A 15,847-nucleotide genomic window follows, 5' to 3' on the forward strand; every position below is an offset into this window, starting at 1 on the left:
TTATTATTTCAGAAACCTGCAGAGTTCTCTTTCCTTGATTTGCATTTTCAGTCTGTAATTTTATTTTTTTTATTAGAACAAAAATCCTAAAGAAAAATATTGCATAATAACTGAAGGCTTGGATACAGATAGGCAGAACAACATTAGATAGCATAATGGAAACACTCATACCAGTAGCCAAATCCCTGGTTGTTTTTTGTTTTTTTGTTTTGTTTTACTTGCACAAGTAACATCACAAAAATGACAGAATTTAACAAAAACTCCTAGCAACCAGAAGGGTCAGCAGATAAGAATTGCAGCTGGCTTTTCACCCAAACACCTTTAAATTATGTATTTAAAAAAATAAGTATTTAAAAAAATGAAAAGGACATTAGTCAAAAAATCTTTGGCTCTGTTATCACACATATGCATCTCCTGCTGTAAAATCCTACTGGAGCCAAAGCAGTATTTCTTTCTTTCTAGAGGTTGGTAAGACAAGAGAAAACAAGAAATTAGAAACCTCTTTTTGCCCCACAGAGTGTTTAAAACTAGACTGCCAGTCAACACAACATGACAAAAGTGCTTTAAGATTCTCCATGGCTGAATCTTTCTGGAATGAAGGTATCAGGTGAACCCACAAACACTATAAATAGGATGTAATATAAGACTAGGAGAGATCACTTAATAATAAGCCTCCATATTTAAGATATTCTACTATTAGGCAGTAAAACTCTAATTCAAGCTAGAAAGTTACTTAATGGAAAATTATTAATAAAGTATGAGAACTCTCTTTGCCCATTCTCTATTTAGCTAGCAGTCATCAATTACTAGTGCAGCAGCAGCAAAAAGATTCTTCATTGGTCCACAGCAAAATTCCCCACTCGAAGCTCAGTTATTGCAGACTGTTAGCGTTCACATTCCTTTCTGTGATTTCTTTCTAAGATGACACTGAAAAAACAGTAGTAGGATAAGATGACATCTCTTTCAGACTCAAATACAAACCACACAGCAGATACAGTTACACCAACAGAAACTTTTATATTCATTTATAATTCTACAGAAACTTTCCCCCCCCTCAAAATTATGTTCTGGATAAGTCTCAGATTTAAAAACTGTGCACTCACCTGAACTACTTAAGAACTGAACACAGTTCTACAGCTAACAGCTTTGAGCCTAGGTTCATTTTGGTTTCAACACAAGAAATAAGATAAATAGCGCATCATTAGACTTTTCAGTCTTATAATCAGTAAATGCATGGCAGAGGGCTTGATAGGATCCCACACAATGTCTCTAAACCGGAGAGACATGGTTGGATGGATGACTATTATGGATAAGGAATTGGCTGGATGGACGCATCCAGAGAGCTGTGATCGACAGTTCAATGTCCAGGTGGAGACCAGTGACAAGTGGTATCCCTAAGGGTCCATTACTGGGACCAGTACTATTTAGTATCACAGTGGGACTGAGTGTGCCTTCTGCAAGTCTGCTGGTAACATTAAGCTGAGTAGTGCAGCAAAGGGATGCCCTGTGGTGGGACCCTGACAGGCTTGAGAGGTGGGCCTACACAGCCCTTGTTGAACTTCATGAGGTTAGGTGAGAGGTCCTAGGCCTGGATCAGCACAGTCCCAAACATCATTACAGAGTGAGTGAGGAACATATTGAGATCAGCCCTGCAGAGAAGGACTTTGGGTGGGTATGGGTGGATGAAAAGTTCAACATGAACTGGCAGTGTGTACTTGCAGCCCAGAAAGCCAACTGTATCCTGGGTGGCATCAAAAGAAGCTTGACCAGTAGGTTGAGGGAGGCGATTCTCCTCCTCTGCTCCACCCTCATGAGACCCCCACCTGTAGTGCTGCATTCAGCTCTGAGGCTCCCAGGACATGGACATGCAATGGTGGGTCCACAGGAGTGCCACGCAGATGCTCAGAGGGCTTGAACACCTCTCTTATGAGGACAGGCTGAGGAACTTCATAGAATCAAAGAATGATTTGGGTTGGAAGGGACCTTAAAGACCATCCAGTTCCAACCCCCCTGCCATGGACTGGGACACCTCCCACCAGACCAGGTTGCCCAAGGCCCCATCCAGCCTGGCCTTGAACACCTGCAGGGATGGGGCATCCACAGCTACTCTGGGCAACCTGTGCCAGTGCCTCACCACCCTCTGATAAAAAATATCTCTAAATATCTAATCTAAACTAAATATACCCTTTTCTCACTTAAAACCAGTCCCCCTTGTCCTATCACTCCACTCCATGACAAAGAGTCCCTCCCCAGCTTTCCTGTAGGCCCCCTTTAGGTACTGGAAGGCCGCTATAAGGTCTCCCCAGAGCCTTCTCTTCTCCAGGCTGAACAACTCCAACTCCCTCAGCCCATCTTCCTAGGAGAGGTGCTCCAGCCCTCGATCATCCTCATGGCCCTCCTCTGGACTCACTGTAATGAGTACATGTCCTTCTTATGGTGGGGGCCCCAGAGCTGAACACAGCACTCCAGGTGGGGTCTCACGAGAGCAGGGTAGTGGGGGAGAATCACCTCCCTTCACCTGTTGGCCACACTTCTTTTGATGCAGCCCAGGATAGTGTTGGCTTTCCAGGCTGCAAGCACACGTTGCCAGCTCAGGTTGAGCTTCTCATCCACCACCACCTTGAGGTCCTTCTCCTCAGGGCTCCTCTCAATCCACTCTCCACCCGGCCTGTATTTGTGCTTGGGATTGCCCTCACCCAGATGCAGGAGTTGGGATTGCTTAGCCTGGAGAACAGAAGGCTCCAGGGAGACTTTATAGCAGCCTTCAGCTAACGGCCTTCCACTAAAGGATGCCTACAGGAAAGATGGGAAGAGACTCTTAACCAGTGCATATAGTGACAGGACAAGAAGTAATGGTTTAAAACTAAAAAAGGGGAGATTTAGATCAGATATTAGGAAGATATTCTTTACTCAAAAAGTGGTGAGTCACTGGAACAGGTTGTCCAGATAATTTCTGGATTCCCCCTCCCTGGAGGTGCTCAAGGCCAGGCTGGATGGGGCTTTGGGCAACCTGGTCTGGTGGGAGGTGTCCCAGTCTACAGCAGCAGGTTGTAACTAGATGATCTTTAAGGTTGCCTCTAGCCCAAACCATTCCACGATTCTATAAAGCATCAGGGTTATTTATTAATTTTTTAACAAATAAAGTAACAGGGAATATTTTCTGTTATGTTATTGCAAAAAGTAGTTGACACAGCAGTAGATCAAAAAATTATCACTTTGTTTTCTTGACTATTATTACTACTGAATATACATTTATAAACCTCAGTATTACTGAATTTTAGAGTTATTTGTCCTAAGCAGCACTCCAATTCTTGAACTTCACTTCTCACAACTTACATCACACTTTTTTCAAATTTGTAGTCAATATTTACTAAGCTAATGCCCAGCAATAACTAGAGGTTTTTCTATGTAAAAAATGCTTCAGTTTAAAAAAAAAATGTACTTGTTACTAAGCAATGTTCAGAACTAGCTCTCTGTAACGCTGCACAACACATCCAGCCTATTTACCAGCCTCACTCCTAGCACCTCATTCCTGCCGCTGAGTGAGATCACGTTACAGAAAGCAGGCTGGCTGTGCACAGAAAATTCAGCTTCATGGCAACTGAAGCAAAAGCAACTGAACACAGAAATGCTCGATTCGAATATCCTAAACAACAGGAAATAACACCTGAGTTTATAGAATCATAGAATATCCTCAGTTTGTAGGGAATCACAATGATCGAGCCCAACTCCTGGCTCCACACAGAACCCCCCCAAAAATCAAACCCTATGCCTGAGAGCATTGTCCAAATATATTTGGACTAGCAGGCTTGGTGCCATGACCACTGCCCTGAGAAGCCTGATCCAGTGCCCAGCCAACTTCTCAGTACCTTTTCTTAACAACCAGCCCAATCAGCTCCCCTGTCACAGATCCATGCCGTTCCCTCAGGTCTTGTTATTCCATGTGGCACTGTAGCATTATACTTCCTTTTAACCAAACCGGCTCAGATACTTAAGACATAGGTTTGTCTACTGCAAAGCTGAAAACGTATCTGAATATTGGATTTGCATTTTTCTCCTAACTTAAACTCCTATCACCAACTTCTATTTTAAATCAATGTTTACTGTTAAGAAATAACCATTGCAAAACAGCAAGAAAATCTAAATATAATGGTCATTAACATGTTGCATTGATTTTTTTATTTATTTATTGTAAGACTGCACACTTATCTTTGCCTATTCACATACAGCACTAAAACATCCTTCCGTTAACAAGTCTTCTAAAATACAGGAACATCATTAAGAATATTTGAGACTCATCATATTGTGGAAAAATTAATAGAAACATTCTTTTCACACAACAAAAAAATAGTGAATTGTATTGTATTAAAGTCAGCAATAAACAGAGTACCTGATTATCAAACGTGTTCAGAACTCCCTAGCATAGCATCACACAACACAAGATCAGTGTCACCCTACTGTTTCTTGCATTTTTTGCTTTGTTTTAAAGAAAAGGAAACTACACAGTTTATAGATATTATTACAGAAAGGGACTGAATCTGCCTCTTTCCAGACAAAGACGGTATTTCAAAGAGCAGCTGGCAAAATAAGTAGTTACCACCTATCATCAGAAGCATGGACAGCTTTCCAGCAACGAAGTTTAGAGGAAATGTCAAAGAACAGCGTACCTGCTTATCTGTTTTAATGGTGATCTATAAATACAAAGATAAAATTATCATGAGGCATGTCAGAAAGGCAAAGATAGCAATTACACCTGCTACAACAAAATTGAAACAAGGACCATTTTATCAACCAATTCATGGTTAGCTAAGTACTAGTACTAGTCAACTAGGAGAAGCAATGACATCAAAACTAAATCCTGAGTCCTCCCAAATACAATCTCAACTAATAAAAAATATAAAATTCAAGCGCATCTGAACTTAAAAAAATTTAAAGCTCATCTGAAGTTAAAATTACATCACTAGTCCCACTGTGTGACTTTCTGTTGTAACTTATTAACACATTTCACATGCTTACCTATACACAAAAAGCCTTCAGAACTCTTATGCTGACCAAACCTTCAAAGGATTTATGCACTTTGCAGAGATAAGGTTAAAAAAAAATGAAAGAGGTTTTATTGCATTAAGAACTCTGGTGGAAGGAAAGAAAGTGTTCATACCAATGACTGCACCTGTCTCTTGGGTGTCCGAGTTAGAAGCAAAACTCCCTGTATAATCAAAGCAAAAAAAGAGCCAACACTACTGAAAATCCTTACCTCCAGGGGGTGCTTCAGGAAAGTATCATTTCATTTAGCTAATTCAACTTAACTTAGGAACATAAACTATATGGTGAAAACAGTTTCTAAATATCTATTTTGACAGCTAAGTTCAGCATTCCTTCAGTAGACTTTTGCTTACCTTTCTGAAGTGGCAGCTAAAATGTATGTTTAAGTATGGAAAGTGCAGTTTTAACAGGTTTTTTACTTGCCAAAGAAGTCTCTTCATTGTTTATTCTGGAATGTCACTTTAAGGACAATATTTTCAAACTGTAACTATGAAAACATTTGTGAAACAATGCTAGAGAAAGTGATGCCAAAAATCATTAGACTTTGTAGAGGTTACAAAGTTGCATTTTAATATATAGAAATAAATATAATTAGTTCTATTTAAAAACAGATCTGAAATCTACCTCAGTCATCAGGCTTCAAATCTTTCCTTTTAGGAATCAGCTTATTGAGAACATGGCTTGCAACATCGATGGCATGTGTTTTAAATCCTGAAGCTTCTCTACAGTAACTGGATACAACTTGGTATCAAATGCCACACAATTTGTTTCCTAAGTCACATATTCAATGTTGGCAAGACATTAACTAGCTCCATACTTTCTCAATTTAGATCCTGGTATCTGAAGTTGGTGGTAACAGGAATGGAATCGCTTTTATAAAAAAAGTTAGGCTATGTTAATGAAAAGAAAAATCAGCTATAAAGGTTAAAACAGTCTTATGTGGGCAACCTGCTGATTAGCAGGTACTCCTCAGCATCTTGGATCTCACAAAAACAACAAACCCAACTGTAGTTTACGTAAACTGAGTTGAATGTTTTTGTTTGTTTAAACTGAAGGTTAGAAAAATGTTTCCAGCTTATATTAATTGTCCTACTCTGAGTGTCCATTAACAAGAAACAGCAGGCCTTTAAGTTACACTTTCTTGAATCACATTTTAAATACCGTTATCTATTTAAGAAGTCCTACTGGTTATTCTACTGATGGAATAAGAGCCAATAAATCACTTCCTTTAAAAAATTCTTTTCAATATCAAACCATTCTCTTGCAGAACCAAATTAATGCAGACACAGGAAAAAAATCTTAACTTGAACCAAGTATATGTTACTAAATTACTCTAGAAGCTACCTTACTGCTTCAAACCAAAGGCCATGAAAATCTGCAAAATAAGAAGAAAAGCTACATTAAACTAATTCTTCCACGTTTTAAACTTAAGCATAGTTACTTCAGAGTCATTATACACATTCAGGGATCAGCAGCTACAGTTATTTACACTGCAGTTATGTATTTTTTTTCCTAAACTGAGTAAACTTCACCTATAAAGACAAAGCTTAGCTTCTCCACTGTTCAGACTCCAGAAATCTTGCTTTTGCTATCTAGATTCATGCAATGATTTCAGCTGACTGAAATTTCAGTGTCTTGAAAATTATATATGGCTATAAACCATTTTCTGTTTTCTACTGGTGTACAATCTTTCTAAGAACAGTTCTTCAATGTAAATGAGGTTTCCCCAAAAAAATGAGTGGAAAATGTTTATTAAAGTTCTGCAGCTACAAGAAGGAAAAATAACTGCCCAGTATTTCTTCAGAATCCTCCTACAAGAGCCCCCGTGCCAATATCAGCTCACAGGTTTTGTTTTGTTTTTTTTGAAAATAATCAAGGGGTACTCCGGATGTCTTACTTTGCTCTTTATTGTGTGCTAGGTAGCACACCTGGAACTCCAGGTACAAATCTGTCAAGTCATTTCAATCAGTGCCAGGAAGGTGAGTCCAATTAAAGACACTGTGTGTATACAATGCAAATAATCACTGGCACACTAGTACAGGTGTGAACAAAGACAGTAACAAGCAAGATATCAGGAAGTAAATAAGGAACATGCTGTAATTAAATAAATTCAGATAATCATTACAGTAACAGAAAACTACAGCATTTGGCAACTGCATATATCCCCCCTCTTCCCAAAAGGGAGTAAAATACACTTAATAATGAAAAAAAAAAAAGTCATACATGCACACAGAAACCATGCAGCCGGTAACATGAATGCCAATTTTGCACTGCACAGACCCTTTGGAGTTTTGTTTTGTTTTTAATGATATGTAGCACAAGCTGTAGCTGAGGCAATCTTTTTTCTCTGGGTGGAAGAACTTACATCTCTAAGAGGTGCAAGCTTCCCCTATGCACGTACCTGAGAACCATGAAAATCTGCCTTGCCAACATTTCTAAAATGTTTGACTACAGTAAGTGAAACGGACTGCTTAGTATACCGTACTTCCAGCACAGTAAAACCTCTTGCTAACACTGATCATTATGAGAAAAACTTACACCCTTCTGATTGGACACAGCAAACCCTGACTGCATCACATTGCAAGCGCCTTACTACCACACCCGTAAGCTTTATTTGGGTATGATCTTTTTCATGAATGAAATTACTGTGCTTACAGTAACATGGCACAACCACTCAAGTCAAAAATCTAATTTTACTCAAAGAAGTTACAACAATTTTAAGCTTTTCTAGCTAAAAATTTGAAAATCAAGTGTTCAAGTAACTAGGAAAACACTCAAATGACACTCAAACAGAAATCATATAGGTCAATCCAATCTTAAAAGATATTTATACTAATGACTAGCTCATTTCCTTTGTGACCATATTTGAACTGACAATGGATCTAATTTTTTCCAAATAATCTGCTAGGATATTTACACAAGCCTAATGTATGCAGTACTTCTGCATTCACAATTGTGTGGGAAACTCAGGAAAAATTCATTTCACTTGCTAGGGCTGCCTGAACTTTTGAATCCTCTCAAACAACGTAAAATAAGTTCCCAAGCCAAGAGATCATTTGTAGTGGGATCAATTAAGTGACTAAATTGAAAATAGAATTCAATAAAATGCCATTTTTAACCTAAACGTTAAACAGTTCTCAAAAATAGGTTCCAGCAATAGTTTTGGTGAAATCACAGTTACACAGTGCCATCTAGCAATGACTAACAGGACTGCAGTTACTAGGAGACTAAGTTGGGTACTGAGTTTGTAAAGCCCTTACTCATTTAAGCACATTCAAAGAAATAAGAAATCAGTAAAATAAGCCATATAATTGCTGCAAGTGAGCCTAAAGCTAAATCTTTATAGACCAAATCGACACCAGCTGCTACAGCTCTCAACCCAGTGGCCTAAATTCTGGTCTCACAAAAGAGAGGAAGAAGGTGTTAAAAATTTCTTTCTAAATAGGTTACTACCTCCGCCAAAAAGCTTCTTCAAATGTTCTGGAGAAGGGCTTTTTTTTTTTTTTTTTTTTTTTTTTTTTTTAAAGTCAACCTTATTATTATGGAGCCTTGTAGAGCTTTTACATCAAGTCTGATACCAAAATTAAATTTTGATCTAATATTTCTCTTTTCTGTTCATTACATTTAGGCACCTAAGATTTGTTTCTCTGCTTATCATAACTCTTAGCATTGTTGAAATTTGTGAAGCTACACACACCAATAAACCCAAGTTTCCTAGCATACTGATGAAGAAAGAGCCCAAAGGACTGTACCAAGATGGACTCCTTACCAGTTCTAGTTACACAAAATACCTAGAGAAATCAATCACTGCACAAAATGCTAAAATAAAAAGTATTCCAAGCCTAAAGCTCTAGTTTCACAAGCGCATACTTCAAATATTTCCACTCAGCATAAGCAAGCCCTAGTGCTAAAAAGAAAGATGAGCCATCTCTTGCCCACTTGAGACCTATGTTCATGCTCTCCTCTCTTCCTTTCTCAGTGCCTTAGTGCATATTTGGAAGTATTGATACAGATTTGAACTTCTTCCCAGCAAATCAAATCAAGGAACGAATCTGGCTTTAGACTAAAACAGACAAAAAAATAAAATAAAAGAAATGGTGCCAACAGACTATTTGTGAAATGATAGCAGAGAAAAAATAAAGGCAAACAATAGAACTGTGATGACAATCTTTTGCTTACCAATTTAGAGGTTATATTCTTTAATAAAAATTACAAACAGCACTGTCCCTACATGAGCTATGAAATCAAACCTTTACTAAGCCTTTGAAGCTCTATACATTATTAACATTCAGTTCAGATACATTAAACAAAAAGAAAAAAAAAGGAAAAAAGCAAGATATTTGTTCAGAATAGTACATAAGCTAGCAAAAAGATTTTGATTTTTCCATCTTGAGCACTTCTTTCCCCTAAACCATCTCCTGAAAACTTGGGGGGTTGGTTTTTTGTTTGTTTTGGTTTTGTTTTAACAGAAGCATGCCTCAGTATTTCCCATTTGACTTTAGAAATGTCAATTATGAAAGTTATTCTCTATTAGACTTTGATCTAGATTTCAGCTGCCCTGGGACCTAAATTTGAGGGTTTCATAAACCATATTTTGAGTAAGGCATCAAAAATCCACCCACTACCCATTTAGCAGAATTGCACACACTAGATGAACAGACTAATGCACTTGAAGATTAATGTAAATCAACTGGAGAATGTCCAGATGAGAGCAACAAAAAGGGTCAGAGATCTAGCAAACGTGACCTATGAGAGAGGCTTTTAGGAATTAGGTCTACTTAGCCTAGGCACAAGAAGCCTACAGGGAGAAGTGAAAACCGCATTCAAGTATTTGAAAGGTTGCTATGCAGAAGAAAAGAATCAGATGTTCTCTATACCCTCTGAAGAAAAGCCATGGGCTTGAACTCTGCTAAAAGATTAAGGTTACACATTCAGAAAACACTTTTCAGCCAGAAAGGTAGTTAATCATCCAAAGTAAGTTATGGATTTCCTATTATTGGAGGTTTTTGACAACCTGCTACAAACAAATGTCAAGTCAACAGACCTATCCTTGGAAAGAAAAGCTTAGCCATGCAGGTGCCTTTTGGCCTGTGACCTGTGAAAGACTGCAGAAGTCCAAGAGGAGCCTCTGCCAGTCAGGAACGCAAGCTTCCAACCTACTCCCTACAGGTGGCCAGGGAAACCATTACTCAAAATTCCTCTCCCAAACCTCCTCTGCATCGGTTTTCACCCCCGAAATAAACTCCACTTCCTGCACCTGCTGTCTCGACTGTCTGCCTGCCGATGAGCAACATCAAGCTGCGATACTTCCACCCGATGAGAATTTCTCCCCAGCTCACTGCACAGCCCAAATGAAGCTTACAGTCACCTCTGTTTAAAAGTATTTTTGCCTCGATATAGTAAGGAACTGCCACCACCACCAAACAGCTACAGCTCGAAGTGAACTGCAGCCACCTACAGAAAAGACCGCTCTGTCTGCATTTGAGAAATCAGGGATAGAACCAAAGACCATGTGGAAAACACATTAGTTTTCCAAGAAGCCGGTTTTTGGCAAGAATACATAAATGTCTCAGCAAAAATGGTTTGTGGAGAAACTCCCCCTTCCTCCCAAATATATATATTTTTAAAACGTTTTATCAACATTTTTCTCCTTTAATGAAAAATTCTACCAGGGTTTTTCATATTCTACTTGTTACAAAGAGTATTTGGATTACTTGGACATATTCATCAAAGTGACTGTCTTAGACAAATTTCCTCATTTTCTATTTTCTGGTTAGTAGACTTGTAAAGCACAGTCAGCTGATGTTCTCCTTTCATCACTACAAGTTATAAGACTTAAACTTCTAGTTAAGTAAACAGTGGATGCTCAAATTTGCCCCCACCTGATGGTCTGAATCTTTACATTCTCAAAGGCAGATTAACATTTACCAATGGTAAGTGATTTTTTCTGAAGTGTGATAATGGCAAACAGAAAAATGCCAACCCATAAACAAGCAACAGAATTTCAAAAGTCAACTATCACTTGGGGAATCAATTACAAACAAGCACACTTTTACCCTTAAAGTCTGGCCAACAAAAGCTGAGGGTCCAAGATGCCTAATAAAATCAGCAGCCAAGTGATCTGTCTTCTATTAAATCGCATGCCAAAAAACTCACTTCTCTATACACCAGTGTCTTGTACCAATCAACAGCAATTCAATTTTGGCACGATTAACTCAAAGCCTATTTATAGCCATCCAAGACAAAGTTTCTGCTTAGTTTCTTTCTGTAAGCAAATTCCAAAGCCAGGGATTTGACACACAAGACAAATGCTAATGTCTTCTGCTCAGATGAAGCCCATTTCTCAGCTCCAACACTCAAAGTGTTAATTCCAACTGGTAGCACATAAATGCTTACAAGATTCACACATATGCATTTCTGCAGACACATCATATTACAGCTAAGCACGGCTATTCTAAAGACCGTACCAGAGAAACCAGCCTAGAGCCCACGTGGAGCTTTAGGTGTCTGGTCACAACATCTATCCCACTGTCCTCAAAATGCTTGAAATGAGCACCAAAAAATCACAGAAGCTGGACAGGATGAGAAGGAAATTTCCTAAGAACTGCAGACGTTTGTTATGACACTACTAATATTCTAAAACACAGCTTTATGATGCAATGTGAAAGGATGCAGAGATGCTCATTACTCCTCTTAGGGTGAAAAGTATCTGATACCTGGAGTGTTCCAGCTAACACCTAATTACTGAGTTACTGCAGAAGATTAAGAGCCTACGTATACCTTGTTTCATTTCAAAATAAGCTTGTGAGAAATGCCACAGGGAAGAAGAGAAGGACTGAAGATGCAATGGTTATTCTGTATCTTCCACAAGGAGGATACAAATAGCACAAGAATCTGCTCCAGCTTCACACCAGACCATTGTGGCACAATGTAATTCCACTGACACAGATCACCCTCCCTGCAAACCTGGGCACTTTCCAGTACACATATGGAAAAGCTCCCAACTTGTGAAAGCAAGAGGTTGCTCTTGTCCAGCTTGGTATTCTCTACTATTTTAAACATAATTCACGATAGGAGATTATATATATATAAAAAAAAAAAAAAAACCAGTGGGGAAAAAAAGAAAATCTATACAATTCAGAAATTCCTGAATTTCACCCATGGCAAATAAAATATATTTGCACTTACCTCAACTGAATTATAACAAAACTCACAAGCTAAGTATTTAGCTAGGCCTCAGATACATTTGACTTAAGATGTTAATTCACAACAAGCAGCACTCTCATTTAAAATAAATAAATAAATCAGATCCTATATATTGTTTAGAATTTGCCTTAACAAATGCAACATATTTTTGAAACAGAGGACAGCACTGCACTAATGACAATAGTTACCATCTACCTCAAATGCTATTGTTAATAAGCTGTAACATATTTCCTAATCTCCAACCTGAATACCATCTGCTTTTGCCCTGTTAGCTAAACTCATGGTTTTACTTAAGCTGTAGTTGTACATTTCAACAGATAGCATTTGTTTAGCAGTCCCTACTGTTTTCAATGTCTTATTGTGATGCTCTAAGACAGATGACATAATATTATTAAAATAAAACAAAAGTTAAAATCATCCCTTAATGAAAATAATTAGAGGGTTAGGTTGATCATTATAAGCAAAATCTTTAATTAATGTTTCAAATAGGGGCCTTTATATAAATTAAACCAATCTCCCTTTATTAAACAAAGCAGAAAGGAGCTTCCAAATGAAAGAGTTCCTCAAAAAGGTGGATTTCGCCATTATGATACTTCACAAATCTCAAACCCATAACATAGACACCTTGGAAAGGGAACTGAGACCAAGTCTAAGCCTAACTTAAACTAACAAGCAGTAACTCTCAGATAAACTAGAGCTACAAAAACTAGACAGACCTTCCTAACGTTCAATAGTGAAGTTACCACAGAAAGGTCAGAATATTGATAGCAAACAAGTCAGAGCAGGTTTAACTAAATGCACAAAACTGCACTTTAAATTTGAATAATCCAATACCCTTAGTTTAAATCAGTAATACAGATCAATAGTAATTAAAAGGCTAACAGTCCAACTTAACTCATAAAAAACATCAAGCGATACCAAGATACAGAAATTAAGAGCAGTGCCCCGGCTCCGTACTATTTATCCAATGCTGCCACCTCTTGGCTCCTAGTGATATAGCACCAAGCCATATCTCAAAAGGTTTAGAGCTTTGTATTTGGATATACACAAATACCAAACTTGCAGTTTGTAAACTACATCGTGCATTATGATATCCTAATTATTGTTGGCTACTGTACAACAGTAAAGCATTTAGATAAAAATTATATGCCTGAACTTCATAGAACCATAGAATGGCTTGGGTTGGAAGGGGCCATAAGGATCTCCCAGTTCCAACCCCCCTGCCATGGGGCAGGGATGCCACCCGCTAGACCAGGTTGCCCAAGGCCCCATGCAGCCTGGCCTGGAGCCCCTCCACGGATGGGGCATCCATAGCTTCTCTGGGCAGCTTGTGCCAGTGCCTCACCACCTCTGAGGAAATAATTTCCACCTAAAATCTAATTTAAATCTTCCCTCTTTTAGTTTAAAACCATTCCCCCTTGTCCTGTCATTATCTGATTGAGCAAAGAGTCGCTCTCCATCTTTTTTTAAAAGTCTCCTTCAAGCACTGAAAGGCCGCAGTGAGGTCACCCTGGAGTCCTCTCTTCTGCAGGCTGAACAGCCCCAGCTCTCTCAGCCTTTCTTCACAGGAGAGGTGCTCCAGCCCTCTGAGCATCTTCAGGGCCCTCCTCTGGCCCTGCTCTAACAGCCCCACATCCTTCTTGTGCTGGGGGCCCCAAACCTGGACGCAGCACTCCAGATGGGGCCTCACGAGGACAGAGCAGAGGGGCACAACCACCTCCCTCCCCTGCTGGCCAATTTAGCAAGAATGCTTCATCCACTGACTCCCCTTGATCGGGCGGCCTGTAGTAAACCCCAACCACAAGCTGTCTTTTATTGACGTGGTCTTGAACTCTCACCCACAAGCTCTCAACCTGTCCATGGCTGTTTCTCAAAGGCACCTCTTCACAGCCAAACCCTTCCATAACATGGAGGGCAACATGCCCTCCCTTTCTTCCCTGTCCACCTCTTCTGAAGCATTTGTAGCCCTCTATTCCAGTGTTCCAGTTATCTGATCTATTCCACCACATTTCCGTGATAGCAATCAGGTCACATTCGTTGAATTGTGTTTCCAACTCCTGCTTGTTTCCCATGCTGTGTGCATTGGTGCAGAGGCACTTCAGCCGGGCAATCAGTCATAGCACATTTCCAGAAGCCTTCCTGATTGCACTGGGACAGTTCACAAGTACCTCCCTATTGTTATTTTGAGTGATAGTGTTTTCAGGTATGCTTTCTTCACTTGGAGGTGCAGCTTATGCCAATTGGACCTGTGGAGACATGCTGTATCACAGAAAAATGTATACACGAATAGCACAGATGAACTAAGACAGCAGCAGATACAGCCCAAGGATGGGACTTAGAGAAGAGGAAACATCTATACACAGTTTTACTTGTTTCCTTGGTCACTGGACTCATTTGGTACACCTGGGAACTTTAGAAACACCCATCCAGGCTTACACAAATGTTACCCTACTTTGCAATGAACAGCCAATAGGGAAATACAAGGCTCCATTAGACAGAAAAAAAAATAAAGAGAAAGAAGGACTTTATTTGCTCCTATCAGTGAGGGGAAAAAAAAAAAAACGCAATTCATATCTCAAATCTGTTTAAACAGTTTTCACTTGTCTCCAGCCCGTCTTGCAACCCACAGTCTCCATCAGTTTTGGGCTCCTCACTACAAGAAGGGTATTGACTTGCCCAAGCATGTTCAGAGAAGAGCATTGAAGTTGGTAATGGGGCTAGAAGACAAGATTATTGAGGAGAGGCTGAGGGAACTGGAGCTGTTTAGTCTGGAGAAGAGGAGGCTGAGGGGAGACTTCATTCTCTATCACTGCCTGAAAGGAGGTTTCAGCAAGGAGCATGTTGGTCACCTTTCTCAGGTTACAAGCAATAGGATGTGAGGAAACAGTCTCAGGTTGCGCCGGGGGTGGAGGGTTAGATTGCACATTCACAGAAAGGGTGGTCAACACTGGAATGGGCTGCCCAGGGACGCGGTGCAGTCCCCGTCCCCAGTGGAACTGAAGAGGAACGTGGACGTGGCACTAAGGGGCATACGTAGTTTGGTGATGGCAGTCAGTAGGTCAGGCTGATGTTTGGACTCGGTGATGTTGAAGGTCTTTATCAGCCTAGGTGATTCTACGAGCACAGGGCAGCCTGGTCTGTTAATACACCCTCAGGACTGACAGAAAGAACAATATAGGTTAATGTTCTGTACTTGGAGATACAGCACAGTTCAAAATCAGTTCAGCTACATTTCAAATTTTGATAAGCAACAAGCCAGAAATCAACTCACTAGGCTTACCTTGCCTTCATGGAGAAACAAAAAAACAACAGCAACTCACACATGCACAGATGGTAGTACTGCAATTGTCAGGAAAGCATTCCCAAAACATGTTAAAGCCATCTTAACACAGAAGTTGTACAGCAATGACTGACCATAGCAAATTTATAGAACTTTGCCCTAAGCAGTTTCTCAAAAATAATGAGCTCACAGCTAAGCTTCATCTTTCCTAGCAAAGGGAACAGTAGCCAAATTATATAGTAAGAACCTATAATAAGAAGTAGCCCTCTACTATTCACAAGTCACCTAGAATAACAAATCTTTTACAGGTGCTCCTAA

The 15,847-nt window shown here is 39.5% G+C and overlaps 1 protein-coding gene and 1 long non-coding RNA gene across 4 annotated transcripts in view; both read right to left on the reverse strand.

Moving 5' to 3' along the window:
- CDKAL1 (CDKAL1 threonylcarbamoyladenosine tRNA methylthiotransferase) overlaps positions 1-15,847 on the reverse strand; it is a 429,529-nt gene that overhangs the window by 399,031 nt on the left and 14,651 nt on the right. The gene's annotated exons all lie outside the window — the stretch shown is intronic.
- On the reverse strand, positions 39-1,940 carry LOC311432378. Its single transcript, XR_014690027.1, has 2 exons — positions 1,824-1,940; positions 39-927 (listed from the first exon to the last, which is right to left on the reverse strand). It is a non-coding gene; the product is annotated as an uncharacterized lncRNA (long non-coding RNA).

This window comes from Aythya ferina (genome assembly GCF_964211825.1).
Source record: "Aythya ferina genome assembly, chromosome: 2".
NCBI lineage: Eukaryota > Metazoa > Chordata > Aves > Anseriformes > Anatidae > Aythya > Aythya ferina.